We start from the raw sequence: 13644 nt of genomic DNA on the forward strand, positions 1-13644 counted from the left end.
AGCTGAACTAAGCATTGCTATTAAAATGTTTCCTTTTTCTTTACTTTGAAAAATAAAGAAAAAACATTTATAACAGCAAAACACAATTTCCTGGAACTCTTTTCTGTGCTTTGTTCGTTGCTATGAACACCAAAACATGAAGTTTAATAAGAACATAAATACAGTTTAATAAGAATACATGTAAATAAATACTGTTAAAAAACATAAAGACTTAAAAAATTAAAAAAGACTCTGTTTTCAATTAACTGCTCCTTGAGGCCAAAAATGAAAGCTAACAGTTCAGGGGAAAATAAGGCTACAGTTGGTGAGAGGAAGTGGAAGAGTGGACATCATTGATGAGCTCTTTAATGGGGCTTTTTTTATCCCCTTGAGTTCCAGTGCTGATGACGAATCTTGCGGGTTTTCCGGCTAGCTTCTGCTCCTTCCACGCCGATGACATTTGCAACTTCTAGCTCTATTCTGATGAGTGAATGCCCAGCCATCTCTGGTGACTTGAAACACAATTTTCAGTTGGTGAGATGAAGATAAAATGCGGAGAACGATCAGAGAAAAGAGAAAAAGGAGAAAGAGTGTCGAAAGAAGAGAATGATTCTGATTTCTGTGGGTGAAGGAGAGAGAAACCCAGAATTAGATAGAAAAAAGGATTGCCATCGATCTCGCTCAAATTATTGCAGTACGCTCCATTACCCTTCCATTGTTTTGGGATTGCTAATGCTCTAACATGCGTTACACACAATAGATAAGAAGGTACCTTAGAATTTGGGGGAAAATTGCTGCTTTTTTCTCTTTTCCATCAGGGACAATGACTTCTCAATCCATTATTAATCCCAATCATCCAATTAGAAGCTAGCATTTCTGTTTTCTTCCCCTAGATGGTGGTTTTGGGATTACCGCGAGAATGACTCTCTTTAACCCGCTGGGCAAAGATCTCCCCCGATAACACAAATTGAAATACAATTGTTTCCATGCGTCGAGCCCATGGAGGCAAAATCGGGGACACACTTTGGGTTGAGAGAAAATTCGTAAATCTTTTTCTTCCCCATTTTAGTTTTAGAAAAAGAAGGAACAGAAATTTTGGCCAGATGTCGATGGATTGGGTAGTAGCCTACTGTTGGGACTACCCAACTTTATAATAATAAATAGATGATATTTTCACTTTTTCTTTTCCAATTTTGATCAATTTTAAAGAAGATGAAGTATACAAATATGAGTTTGGCCAAGCACACCAAACAGGAAAGTGATTGAAGCTCAATGCTCATAGTTAGCATTGCTGTTGAATTAGGGAAAATAGGGTTAAAGAAGTATATATTACCTGTTCCACATCACAAAATTCACATCACGTGCAGGAAGAGAATTAGGGTTTCAAAGCTGCCACACAACTAGCAAGGCAACAAAAACTTGTTAATGTTAGGAATTAGGGTTTCGAAGCTGCCACACACAGAGAAAGAAGTGTTTATAGCTAATAATCAATAAAGGAGCAAGAATTGAATTATCAGACAAACCAAAGAAGAAAGAGGGGAAACTAACCCTCGCTGGAGTTCTACTCGCCTTGGGTTCATTGTCAGCTCATGCAATTAGCTGCCACGTCAGTCTACTGAGTAAGGCGCCGGAGGCACTGGCCACTGGAAAATTTGGGGAAAAAGGAGGGAATCGTATTTCTAAGCTTTAGACGCGGGAAGTGGACGTGGGCAAGTGTTTTTAGTGATAAAAATCGACGGCATATTTGTCGATTTTAATTTAAAAAAAATCAACACCCTAGCCATCTATTTTATACATTAAATCTACACCGTTCATTTAATTTTAGAAAGCGATCTAAACCGTTTAAATTTATCGACGGTAATTGTTGTTAATATTTTAACTAATAAAATAGACGTCGTTTTCGTCGTTTTTAAAATAAAAGTATTCTAAACCCCAGGTTCGTCGACAATGTGACGATAGGCTAATGCGTCATAAAATTATCGACGACCTTGCTGTCGATTTTAATATTTTATTTTTAATTATTTTTTTTAGCAATATCAACAGCAAGCCGTCAAAAAGTATCGACGGCAGAAATAACCGTCGATATTTGGCGTCGAAAAAAACGCTTTTTCTAGTAGTGTAATTGTTTTGGTGTTACTGTTATTATTTTTATTAATAAAGCGATGATGATTCCTTAATGTTATTAACTAGTTAATAATTTTAAGATGATTAATTTGTTATTGTTATTAATATTTCATTGTTACCGTTATCATGGTGTTGTTGTTAGGATTATTATTCATTTATAATTACTGTTTTTGTGATATAAGTGTTGTGGTTAATCTTTTATTATGTACTAAGATTATTAATAGTTATTGAAGTTGTGTATTGAAATAAAAGAAGGTCTACGATATTTATTAAGATTTTATTTTAAGAATTATTGCTATTTTTTGTTTACCTCTTTCAAGGTTCTAGAATAATTAGACTGAGACACTTATATGCTCCAGGGCTATATGATCGAAAAGTGAAAGCCTATCTAGGAGCTACTAGCTTTTTCAACGTGTCTCATATTTAAAAATTCTGGGTCAAACGATCTTGATCAATGCCTTAGTAGAAAGGTGGAATCCAGTCACTCATACATTTCATCTTCCTATAGGTAAATGTTCTGTCATATTAGAGGATGTGGTTTTAATTCTCGGGATTCAAGAAAATGGACAACCGGTTATAAGGCCAACTGCCAATGACCACAAACTCATGCAATAAAAATGTTTGCTGAATTTTGGAGTTACACTAAATACGAGTGATTGTAGAGGCAGCTTATTAAGCTGACGTGGTTGTGCAACATTAAACATGGTATACTGTTGACTAATTATGAGGTTATGAAGTGTTAAATCAGATGCCACATCATGTCGTTGTTTGGTACAACATTATTTTTGGACAAGTCTAGTGCGAGGGTGCATTGAAAGTTTCTGTTCATGCAACATGATATTCCCAAAATCAAGATATACAGTTGGGGATCAACATGTCTTGCCTATTTGCATAGGTCTCTGTGTAGGGCTACGCATTATGATTGCAAAGATTTGGATGAGCTGTTAGCACTATTGCACGTATGGGCTTGGGAGCGGATGCCTTTTCTTGCACCAGTTCGCCATCCCCTGACTTTTTCATTAGCTTGTCAGTAAGAGCTCTTACAATGTATATTATTACTGTTATATAATTAAATCATTTACATGCATTATATTCATCTAATATTTATGATGCCACAAGTGGAATGAGTATGATTGTCCATTACCAGAGATAGACGATTGACACCTGCATATGTCAGGTATACGTTGGATAATATGCGTCATGATAACATATGTCAATAGCACTTATATAAATTTCTCAAGCTATGTATACTATGCCTGATTATTAATAATAGTTTATTATGTTTACCGAACCATATGTTTTCTATTGGCACAGTTTGTGTGGAACCCATATAGTTTGCAGAACCTCGGACCGATTTCGTGCTACATAATATCTACGAGGATCCACACATGTGGTTGGCACCGTCTCCGTTCATATTCTTTGAGTGCACCAAGTGGTGCCTAACCAACAGGGTTAAAAGACAATCCAGGAAGTGGTGCACAGAATTGTGATCAAACTTTTCACAACTCTGCACAAATAACCAGCAAGTGCACTAGGTCGTCCAAGTAATAAAACCTTACGCGAGTAAGGATCGATCCCACAGAGATTGTCGGCTTGAAGCAAGCTATGGTCATCTTGTAAATCTTAGTCAGGCAGATTCAAATGGTTATGGGGTTTTGATAATTAAAGGATAAATAAAACATAAAATAACATAAGATACTTATGTAATTCATTGATAGGAATTTTAGATAAGCGTTTGGAGATGCTTTGTTGCTTCTGAACCTCTGCTTTCCTATTGTCTTCTTCCGATCATGTGTGCTCCCTTCCATGGCAAGCTGTATGTAATACCCGGTCTAATCGAAATTTAGTAAATAATAAGTTAAATAGGAGCGAATATGGTTGGAAGATTTGGCAATCGGAATTTGATAATTTAAATATGATATTTGGATTCAGTGAATTTTTCCGAGTCGGAAAATATAGTTTTCTGCATAAAAGTGCGCAGTGGAATTTTGACCGGCAGTACCGGCTGAGATCTGTCTGGTACTACAACTGAGGAAATTGATTATGGGTAAATAAGATTAAGAAATGAGGAATTATAATTAGGGAAGGTAGAAATATTTAAAGTGCGATTTAGAGCGCTAATCTTAAAGGTTTTGGCCCAAAATTGGGCCAATGGGCAAAAATAAGTGAATCGGGCCTAAGTGGGCCCAAGACCCAACATATATAAACATTAGTTGTGAGCATTTCAGCTCATGTTACCCTAAAAAGAAGGGTTGGGGCGCTGATTTGAGAAGAGAGAAGAGAAGAGAGAAAACCTAACTCTCTTTGATCTTCAAACCACCATAACTTGAGCTACGGAGCTCCGATTGACGAGCCGTTTGCGGCCACGCGTTGCTCTTCTCATCCTCTATAATTCTATCTAAGTTTGGGGGTGAGTATTTCATTCATCTCTGCCCAGTTTTCGAAATTCCCCACTGTTACACGTTTTTGGGTAGTTAGTGTTGAAATCTTGTGATTTTGGGTGTTTAGGGATACTCCAACATGGATTCTAAGTGGGTTCTATCCCTACTTCATATGGGCTGAGGTAAGAAGTGCTCAAACCCTTGTGATTTGTCATTTTTATGAGCCCTAGGTTGATGTATGTATGTGACATTGGTTATGTTAGTGTATTTGGTGATGTTGGTGCACAATTGGGAGATTGGTATTGCTTGAGGAGCTTTGGTAAGGCTTGGAGCTAAGGTTAGTGAAAAATTCCAAAGAAGAGGCTCAATTGGTTTGGCTACAAAAGGTACGGTTTAAGTTTCATTTAAATACCGTGTGTTGTGATGAGAATTCCTAGGCTAGATGCCCCTAGGATTAAGTTTGGATTGTGTAAATGGTTGGTGCTAATATGCATAGTTGATATGTAATGTGAATTAATGATTGGGTTGAGAATTGTGTGACCTTGTATGCTTGGTGTATTGAGAATTTGATGTACTGGGTAATGAGTATTGATTTGTGGTTTATGCATTTAAATTGTGAAAATTGGGCCGGAGGCCGTGAATTTTGGGCCGGAGGCCGGAAAGAGGTAAGAAAGGTAAGTCGATGTGTGCATTGTATGATGGCACAAGTGATTGGATGAATTTCAGATAATGAATATATGAATAATTAGGTTGGTTATTGAATAATAAGGTTTCAGAAGTTGAAGTGTGGAATTTGGTAATTTTGGGTGAAATTATGTAGACGAGGTATGTTTGGTTCGGTTGAGATATATTATGTGATCATATATGTGATTATGATTATTGATGCCTTGATGGTATGATGATGCATTAGAGATATGTATGTTGTGATATATGCTTGGGGAATGATTAAGGTTGATTTGTGGGTGAAATCACGTGATAGTGAGTATGATATTGATTAAATATAATGATGGTTGATTGGAAATGGTATTATTAGAAATTGGGATGAGGAAGGATGTATGACATGATATTGTGTTTGTCCTTTAGCCATTTGATTGAGAAGTGTTAAAATGGTTAGATGTGGTTTTGGGAATTTTTGGTAAAGTGTCAATGTGTGAGTTGAGGATGGCTTGATGTGGATTTTGGTACATTTTGATTGATTTCAAAAAGGGTTGAAATTGGCATGTTTTGGTTGATTTTGAAAAGAGTTGAAAATGGCTTGTTTTGAAAATGACACCTTGTGGTTTTGTATGAAAACATGGTTTTTGGGCATACTTTGACGGGACATAACTTGGACTACGGATCTCTGTTTTGTGCCAAATCTGTTTAGAAATGAAATTGGATCCGGGATGTCCATGCCGTTTGAAGAACGGGTGAAAAATGATTTAAAATGAGAAAGTTATGTCCGTCGGAAGATTGGGGGTTGAATTTGTAAATTCTGCAGCTTTTAACTTAGAAAATTTTTAGCTAAATGACCCTCCACGCGTAGGCGCACTTGGCGCGTACGCGTCGTTCTTCAAGAAGGCACTATCAACGCGTGCACGTGGTGTGCGCGGGCGCGTCGATGCGCTGCACCAAATGCCCAGCTATTTTCCCGAGAGTTGTGCCAGTTTTGTGCCTGGGGCGCAAGAGCACCCACGCGTACGCGTGGCTGACGCTTGCGCGTCGTTTGGCTATTTTTCAACCCGAGCGTCCGCGCGTATGACGCTTGCGCGTTGATGAGTTTTGTGGCCATCCACGCGTGCGCGTGGAGTGCGCGTACGCGTGGCCCTGTTTTCATGCCAAAGTTGATTTTTGAGTTTTAAAAGCCAAATCTCATACTTCTAAGCCTCCGATCTCACCTCTTATGTATTAAATCATTCTGATATGCCTAGCAATGTGCTAGGGGATGTGGTAACTTGCGAGTGAAGCAAGGGGAAAAGTTATGATCAATGATGATCAAAGATGATTATATGAGATATGGAGGATGACGGTGGAAGTACCGTGTATGCCATGAGCCGGAGGGCTATATTTATTGATAAATGGCCCGTTCTTGATTGGACCATGATCCGGATGGCTGAGTTATTGCCGGGTTACGGCAAAGCCATTATTGTTTATGGCTGAGTATAAATGCATATATGATTAATGAATGAATATGTTAAATGGATAATAATGAAAAAATATTGAAATGTGATGTGCGACCCCGGGTAGTAGGCAGTGGCGTTGTCCACTTGCTCCGGGTATGAGACGGGAAAGGAGGATTATGATAAACGAGTTTAATCGTGGGGTTTTGAACAAATGTGTATTTGTGATACCTGGGTATTAGCAAGGGTCGTGGTTCGTCCCGCTTGCTCCGGGTCATTGTCTGAGGATTGATAATAATGAAGGGTGATTATGAATAAATGTTTATTTGTGATACTTGGGTAGTAGCAAGGGTTGTGGTTCGTCCAACTTGCTCCAAGTTAATGTTTGAGATTTGGTAACAATGAATGTTGATAATATGAATTGAGATTGAATGAATATATGTTTGAGATGCCTGGGCAGTAGCAAGGGTTGTGGTTCGTCCCACTTGCTCCGGGCCAATGCTTGAGATACCTGGGTAGTAGCAAGGGTTGTGGTTCGTCCCACTTGCTCCAGGTCTGAGATTGCGACGCCTGGGTAGTAGCGGCAGTAGTGGTGATACCACTCGCTCCAGGTTGAGCTTTTAGACACCCGCCTGGGTAGTAGCCGCAGTAGTGATTATTTCACTGGCTCTGGGTTGAGCGGGCAGTAGCAAGGGGGTTGTAGCTCAAACCTACTTGCTCCGCAAGGGGTGTTTCTGTCCAATGGTTAGCTACCAGGACATGTCGGGTTGGCTATATAACCGACAGATGATATCATCAGCCATAGGGCAGGCATTCATCATTTGCATATGTTTGAATTGTTTGGGTTTGCCATTTGTCTTGGATTTCTACATCATATATGCCATGTTACCTGACTATATGCTACTTGTTCTACTTGTATCATGTTTGTGTATTACCTGCCTGTATTGCTTGTGTTTGTACAACTGAGAGGCCCCTCATGCTGGTGTCGGTGGGTGTGAGGGCTGTTCTTGATGGGATGAATTGATGATGCGATTGCATGATGATGTATTGATATAGAACTGCTGAGGCAGAACAACTGGTGATGGTTTTGCTTATGATTCTGAGTCTGATTCGTGGAAGAGTCAGCGAGTTGGGAAACATGTGAAACATGAATTGAATTTAGCACTCCCTTATGACAGTTGCCTATTCATGGATTAGCGAGAACCTAGGATGAATAATTGGTGAAGAAGTTTAGGATGCTTAGTGAGTTTTTGTTGCAGTACATTGAATTTATTTGGCACTTTTACCGTACTGGGAACCCATGGGCCCGGGGTTCTCATTCTGTATATATCTCTTATTTTTCAGATACAGGTCCAGATGCTCAGAAGTGAGTTGTGGGTCGTCTGAGAGACGGCGAAGATCTTTATTTCCTCTACTTTGTGTTTTGATTAGAATCTCTCCACCTTTGTTTTGGAAAGTTTATATTATGTATTGAACTCTTTGAATTTGCCTATAGAGGCTCTCATGTTTCCTTCGGGAGAGATTAGGATATACTGTTGTCAACTAATTTCATAATGTACTCTAGCCGACCTAAACTTCGCGGGTCGCGACTAGTAGCTATTTACTTATGTTATATATATCTATCTGTTATCTATCTCTTAATCTCCTCTATGCCTTGTCCGTATATCGTTTTCGGCTTCACGGTTTATCTTTTGTTGTCGAAACGTGAGAGATACGTCTTCGCGATTTTATTTCTACTCTTTTCAGGCTTCTCGATTAATACTCCTTTCGAAATTACCTATATTTATTTATTAAAAATCCACCTGAGAGTCGTACCACCGTAATATCATTGACTTATGACTCGAGCATAAGGATTTGAATATTAGGGTGTTACATTATGGTATCAGAGCAGTTCGTCCTCGTGAGCCTGAGGGATGGAACTGCTTATGCTTCAATGCATACTCTGAGTCTGTGCCTGTGCTAGTTAGGGTATCTAATCGATACATCTAGCATGAAGTCCATGAGTGTACCTTTGGTACTTTGAAGCACTATACTTCCGATATTGAGACTGATCAACTTGATATCGATTGTTTGGTGTGTATAGGAACCAGATGGCACCTCGTGGACCCGGTCGGGGACGTGAAAGAGATCGTACTAATACGCAGGAACCGGAAACCAACCCGAATAACCCGGTAAACCTTATGGCAGCGTTAGAGAATATGGCTGCTGCTATGCAGGCCACTACGGAGGCTCTTGGGTAATAGATGAACAATAATGGCAATGGCAGAAGGGAAGCTAAGGGCCCGATGACACTGGCAACCTTCTTAAAGGTTAATCCACCTAAGTTCAAGGGAACCACCAATCCGACTGAAGCTGATATTTGGTTTCAGGCCATGGAGCGATCACTGCAAGCGCAGTTGGTGCCTGAAGAGCAGCGTGTTGAATTCGCTACCTATCTACTCACGGGGAAAGCATCGCATTGGTGGCAAGGGGCTCGACGTCTCCTGCAACAGGGGAATGATCATATCACTTGGGATGCTTTCCAGGTGGAATTCTATAAGAAGTACTTTCCGAATTCCGCCAGGAAAGCCAAGGAATTGGAGTTACTGCAGCTAAAGCAAGGTGCTATGTCCATATCTGAGTATACAGACAAATTTGAGGAGCTATTCAGGTTTTCCCACATGTGTCAAGGAGCTCCGGGAGACTTCGAGGAATGGAAATGCATTAAGTATGAAGGAGGGCTCCGGAGCGACATCTTAAGTTCAGTGGGACCAATGGAGATCCGAACTTTTTCAGAGTTAGTGAATAAGAGCAGAATTGCTGAAGAGTGTGTGAAAAGGAGGGTTGCAGAGAAGGGAAGTCATAGAGAGCACAACCAAGGATTCACACCAAGGGGTCGAGAGTTTAAGGAGAGAGGATACGTACAACACTTTCCCCTAGGACAGAATAACTTTGCGACGAGTAAGGAGTCCCAAAGGAATGGTAAGGGAAAACGGGCAGCGACTGCTTCTGATGTTTCAAGCTGTCAGAGATGTGGAACTCATCACCCAAATAGGCCGTGCCGATTGGGGTTAGGTGTATGTTACAAGTGCGGGTTACCAGGGCATGTATCAAGAAATTGCCAACAAGGAGAGAGTCAGGATGCAGGCCGATTGCGACAGTAAGATTGAGGTAATTGCCTTAATACAAATAGATAAATGCCTGTGATGTAAATGACTTTCTGTTGAGAATGATGTGTTGTGTTTGTTATGTAGTTGGTTGATTTCTGGATTTTTGGTGAAATGGATTGAACTCGTGACTTTTAGTTCCTTTGATTTAAATGGATAAGGGATGGTCCTAAATGATGGATTTGGAAACATTAATTCGAATTGTCGGTCAAGTTAAGTGGTGGTTTAGTACTTGAGGAAATAAGTGATGGAACTAATACTTGACGAGAAATCAAGGTGGCATAGCGGAAGCTTGCTAAAGCGTTAGCATAGTATGGTAATAATAAGGAAAAGTAGAGCATGATTGGAAATGCTTTATGCTTTGAGTACTTAAAAGTTTAGTGAGCTTATGCAGATAATGATTCTAGGTAATTGGAATTAATTGCGGCTGTGAGCCTTGATGGTTCTGAAACGGATGAGGAAATTATCATTGATGCATAATTGGATTTAGATGATGAGAGAGTGCGAGTTGTCGTGTTTGAGAGATGAGTACCATGATGTTTGGTCATAGTGACCTCGGAATTAGATTGAGATTTATAATGGTTGGTTTTGAAAGACGAATGTGAAAGCCACTAAATTGAAATACAGATGCAGTACTGAGATTGGTTTGAGGGAGCCCGTGACGGGTGGTAAACTCCAATTTTTGGGGAGGTACTGTTGAAAATTTTTCTCCAAAAAATTTGAAAGAGTGCTGGTTATGGTTTTGAGGATAATTTTTTATATGAGAAACTTTAACGAAAAAGATGTGTCTCGAATGCTTTTATAGATTATTAAAGGAAAGCGGATTCTCATGATTTTTGTTAAATTGTTATTTCAAACTCATTTGCTTTCTAGAAATGAAAGGGGTTTTTGATTGATGAGTCAGAGACTTTATAACAGCAAGTCATGTAGAAATTCGAAGGTTTGAGAATAAGAAAGTAAGTTTGGAGCTTATGCTTGGAGTTGAGTTGTGATTAGTGGTAATTGGCTTGGCAGAGGGAGAGGATAGTGATGGATGGAATTTTCGAGGGCGAAAATTTCTGTTAGGGGGGTAGAATGTAATACCCGGTCTAATCGAAATTTAGTAAATAATAAGTTAAATAGGAGCGAATATGGTTGGAAGATTTGGCAATCGGAATTTGATAATTTAAATATGATATTTGGATTCAGTAAATTTTTCCGAGTCGGAAAATATAGTTTTCTGCGTAAAAGTGCGCAGTGGAATTTTGACCGGCAGTACCGGCTGAGATCTGTCTGGTACTACAACTGAGGAAATTGATTATGGGTAAATAAGATTAAGAAATGAGGAATTATAATTAGGGAAGGTAGAAATATTTAAAGTGCGATTTAGAGCGCTAATCTTAAAGGTTTTGGCCCAAAATTGGGCCAATGGGCAAAAATAAGTGAACCGGGCCTAAGTGGGCCCAAGACCCAACATATATAAACATTAGTTGTGAGCATTTCAGCTCATTTTACCCTAAAAAGAAGGGTTGGGGCGCTGATTTGAGAAGAGAGAAGAGAAGAGAGAAAACCTAACTCTCTTTGATCTTCAAACCACCATAACTTGAGCTACGGAGCTCCGATTGACGAGCCGTTTGCGGCCACGCGTTGCTCTTCTCATCCTCTACAATTCTATCTAAGTTTGGTGGTGAGTATTTCATTCATCTCTGCCCAGTTTTCGAAATTCCCCACTGTTACACGTTTTTGGGTAGTTAGCGTTGAAATCTTGTGATTTTGGATGTTTAGGGATACTCCAACATGGATTCTAAGTGGGTTCTATCCCTACTTCATATGGGCTGAGGTAAGAAGTGCTCAAACCCTTGTGATTTGTCATTTTTATGAGCCCTAGGTTGATGTATGTATGTGACATTGGTTATGTTAGTGTATTTGGTGATGTTGGTGCACAATTGGGAGATTGGTATTGCTTGAGGAGCTTTGGTAAGGCTTGGAGCTAAGGTTGGTGAAGAATTCCAAAGAAGAGGCTCAATTGGTTTGGCTACAAGAGGTACGGTTTAAGTTTCATTTAAATACCGTGTGTTGTGATGAGAATTCCTAGGCTAGATGCCCCTAGGATTAAGTTTGGATTGTGTAAATGGTTGGTGCTAATATGCATAGTTGATATGTAATGTGAATTAATGATTGGGTTGAGAATTGTGTGACCTTGTATGCTTGGTGTATTGAGAATTTGATGTACTGGATAATGAGTATTGATTTGTGGTTTATGCATTTAAATTGTGAAAATTAGGCCGGAGGCCGTGAATTTTGGGCCGGAGGCCGGAAAGAGGTAAGAAAGGTAAGTCGATGTGTGCATTGTATGATGGCACAAGTGATTGGATGAATTTCAGATAATGAATATATGAATGATTAGGTTGGTTATTGAATAATAAGGTTTGAGAAGTTGAAGTGTGGAATTTGATAATTTTGGGTGAAATTATGTAGACGAGGTATGTTTGGTTCGGTTGAGATATATTATGTGATCATATATGTGATTATGATTATTGATGCCTTGATGGTATGATGATGCATTAGAGATATGTATGTTGTGATATATGCTTGGGGAATGATTAAGGTTGATTTGTAGGTGAAATCACGTGATAGTGAGTATGATATTGATTACGTATAATGATGGTTGATTGGAAATGGTATTATTGGAAATTGGGATGAGGAAGGATGTATGACATGATATTGTGTTTGTCCTTTAGCCATTTGATTGAGAAGTGTTAAAATGGTTAGATGTGGTTTTGGGAATTTTTGGTAAAGTGTCAATGTGTGAGTTGAGGATGGCTTGAGTGGATTTTGGTACATTTTGATTGATTTCAAAAGGGGTTGAAATTGGCATGTTTTGGTTGATTTTGAAAAGAGTTGAAAATGGCTTGTTTTGAAAATGGCACCTAGTGGTTTTATATGAAAACATGATTTTTGGGCATACTTTGACGGGACATAACTTGGACTACGGATCTCTGTTTTGTACCAAATCTATTTAGAAATGAAATTGGATCCGGGATGTCCATGCTGTTTGAAGAACGGGTGAAAAATGATTTAAAATGAGAAAGTTATGTCCGTCGGAAGATTGGGGGTTGAATTTGTAAATTCTGCAGCTTTTAACTTAGAAAATTTTTAGCTGAATGACCCTCCACGCGTAGGCGCACTTGGCGCGTACGCGTCGTTCTTCAAGAAGGCACTATCCACGCGTGCGCGTGGTGTGCACGGGCGCGTCGATGCGCTGCACCAAATGCCCAGCTATTTTCCCGAGAGTTGTGCCAGAGTTGTGCCAGTTTTGTGCCTGGGCGCAAGAGCACCCACGCGTACGCGTGGCTGACGCTTGCGCGTCGTTTGGCTATTTTTCAACCCGAGCGTCCGCGCGTATGACGCTTGCGCGTTGATGAGTTTTATGGCCATCCACGCGTGCGCGTGGAGTGCGCGTACGCGTGGCCCTGTTTTCATGCCAAAGTTGATTTTTGAGTTTTAAAAGCCAAATCTCATACTTCTAAGCCTCCGATCTCACCTCTTATGTATTAAATCATTCTGATATGCCTAGCAATGAGCTAGGGGATGTGGTAACTTGCGAGTGAAGCAAGGGGAAAAGTTATGATCAATGATGATCAAAGATGATTATATGAGATATGGAGGATGACGGTGGAAGTACCGTGTATGCCATGAGCCGGAGGGCTATATTTATTGATAAATGGCCCGTTCTTGATTGGACCATGATCCGGATGGCTGAGTTATTGCCGGGTTACGGCAAAGCCATTATTGTTTATGGCTGAGTATAAATGCATATATGATTAATGAATGAATATGTTAAATGGATAATAATGAAAAAATATTGAAATGTGATGTGCGACCCCGGGTAGTAGGCAGTGGCGTTGTCCACTTGCTCCGGGTATGAGACGGGAA

This window comes from Arachis ipaensis, chromosome B4 (genome assembly GCF_059453495.1).
Source record: "Arachis ipaensis isolate K30076 ecotype BB chromosome B4, ASM5945349v1, whole genome shotgun sequence".
In the NCBI taxonomy this organism is placed as follows: domain Eukaryota; kingdom Viridiplantae; phylum Streptophyta; class Magnoliopsida; order Fabales; family Fabaceae; genus Arachis; species Arachis ipaensis.